This window comes from Denticeps clupeoides, unplaced genomic scaffold, assembly GCF_900700375.1.
Source record: "Denticeps clupeoides unplaced genomic scaffold, fDenClu1.1, whole genome shotgun sequence".
NCBI classification, from domain to species: Eukaryota; Metazoa; Chordata; class Actinopteri; order Clupeiformes; family Denticipitidae; genus Denticeps; species Denticeps clupeoides.
Genome location: NW_021630109.1, coordinates 39,776 through 42,404, shown reverse-complemented (window position 1 = coordinate 42,404; position 2,629 = coordinate 39,776). Strand labels below are relative to the sequence as shown.

The window sequence follows — 2,629 nt, the reverse complement described above, 5'->3', positions numbered from 1 at the left end:
ATGCATTTACACAGTCCAAACAGCTTCAGTCTAACGCTCTCCCAACTGAGCTATTTCGGCTCATACCTCATACCTACTATGAAATCAATCTAAATGTCACAAACCACTGTTGCAAGAAACAAACATGCTTGAAGTTCTAAAGACCTATGATAACAAAGAAGCAGGGCCAGCTCCTCGTTAGTATAGTGGTGAGTATCCCCGCCTGTCACGCGGGAGAACCGGGGTTCGATTCCCGACGGGGGAGGCGATGCTCTTGTGTTTTTATTTGCCATTAGAGATTACCTTGAGCTCCATTAAAAAAAAAAAATCATGTTTTTGAACACAATTAGATTTCTGTTTATGGAACCCAAAGGGTTATGCTTTTTCCAGATAAAACCATTGATACAAGAATGCAGGCCTCTCTTGTCTTGGCACTTCAGGCCATTTGTTGGCTTTTTTGAGACCTGGTAATTGTTTCTTGCCTGTGAGGAGGAGGGGTCAATTTCCAGATAAAGCGTAGGTCTTTAACAAACCAAAAATTGCATGTACACAGTCCAAAGAGCTTTGCCGAAACCCGGGATTGAACCAGGGATCTTTAGATCTTCAGTCTAACGCTCTCACCAACTGAGCTATTTCGGCTCATACCTTGTAGCCCTTTCACTTGGCACTAGGTGTTTATTCATGTACAAGGGCCTGCCTTCCACAGTTGGGTTTTTGCTCATGCCTAAACAGAAGATATTATCTGATATTGTGTGCTAAATAAGTGGATTGCTTATTAAATGAGGATTTGGCTTAATAAAATTCAGTGAAGAAATATAATTAGTAAGGCACAATTGACTTTAGTTCACATCTCAATTGACTATGAAATCAATCTAAATGTCACAAACCACTGTTGCAAGAAACAGACATTCTAGAGGGAAACAAAGAGAAACAATAAGAATCAAACTCCAGTGAGGAAGGACAGAGCCTGGAACAATAAGAAAAGACAAATGAATGAACAATGTGAGAGTAGTACCCGGACGGAGCCCTCTGAATGAGGTTTTGAACTTGTTTTTGAACTTATCTGATGTTAGATGAACATTAACAGTCATGGCACAATAGATTTTAAATGATTGAACAGGTTCTAGTTCATAAACACAATAAGAATTCTTTTTATGGAACTAAAATATGTAAAATGGTTCCATTATAACAAAAGAACCCAAAATAGACACAAAAAATAAATTATAGAGGGAAACAAAGAGAAAGAATAAGAAACAAACTCCAGTGAGGGAGGCCAGACCCTGGTAGAAGTAGAAAAGCTGAATGCAGGAACAATGTGAGAGTAGAACCCCCCGAGCAGTTGAGGGGGAAAGAGGCCTCTGTATGAGGTTTGAATCCTTTCTTTTATAATGGACGTTTATCTCACAGAAGTGTTGCAACTGATCAATCAGTTTCTCCTTTGAGGTTTATATGCTTTTTCCAGATAAAACCATTGATACAAGAATGCAGGCCTCTCTTGTCTTGGCACTTCAGGCCATTTGTTGGCCTTTTTGAGACCTGGTAATTGTTCTTGCCTGTGAGGGGGAGGTCAGTTTCCAGATAAAGCATAGGTCTTTGTTAACAAACCAAAAAATTGCATTTACACAGTCCAAACAGCTTTGCCGAAACCCGGGATTGAACCAGGGACCTTTAGATCTTCAGTCTAACGCTCTCCCAACTGAGCTATTTCGGCTCACCCCTCATACCTACTATGAAATCAATCTAAATGTCACAAACCACCGTTGCAAGAAACAAACATGCTTGAAGTTCTATAGACTATGATAACAAAGAAGCAGGGCCAGCTCCTCGTTAGTATAGTGGTGAGTATCCCCGCCTGTCACGCGGGAGACCGGGGTTCGATTCCCTGACGGGGAGGCGATGCTTTTGTGTTTTTTATTTGCCATTAGAGATTACCCTTGATCTCCATTAAAAAAAAAAATCATGTTTTTGAACACAATTAGATTTCTGTTTATGGAACCCAAAGGTTTATGCTTTTTCCAGATAAAACCATTGATACAAGAATGCAGGCCTCTCTTGTCTTGGGCACTTCAGGCGTTTTTGTTGGCTTTTTTGAGACCGGGGTAATTGTTCTTGACTGTTTTTATGGAACTAATATATGTAAAATTGTTCCATTGTAACAAAGAACCCAAAATAGACACAAAAAATAAATTATAGAGGGAAACAAGAGAAAGAATAAGAAACAAACTCCAGTGAGGGAGGCCAGACCCTGGTAGAAGTAGAAAAGCTGAATGCAGGAACAATGTGAGAGTAGAACCCCCCGAGCAGTTGAGGGGGAAAGAGGCCTCTGTATGAGGTTTGAATCCTTTCTTTTATAATGGACGTTTATCTCACAGAAGTGTTGCAACTGATCAATCAGTTTGTCCTTTGAGGTTTATGCTTTTTCCAGATAAAACCATTGATACAAGAATGCAGGCCGCTCTTGTCTTGGCACTTCAGCGCGTTTTTGTTGGCTTTTTTGAGACCTGGTAATTGTTCTTGCCTGTTTTTATGGAAACTAATATATGTAAAATTGTTCCATTGTAACAAAAGAACCCAAAATAGACACAAAAAAATAAATTATAGAGGGAAACAAGAGAAAGAATTAGAAAACAAACTCCAGTGAGGGAGGCCA

General features: G+C 39.7%; 1 non-coding gene across 1 annotated transcript; it reads right to left on the bottom strand.

The window, feature by feature from the left end:
- Positions 1 to 544: 544 nt before the first annotated feature.
- Positions 545 to 618, bottom strand: trnaf-gaa (transfer RNA phenylalanine (anticodon GAA)). Its single transcript has one exon. It is a non-coding gene; the product is annotated as a tRNA-Phe (tRNA).
- Positions 619 to 2,629: the final 2,011 nt, after the last annotated feature.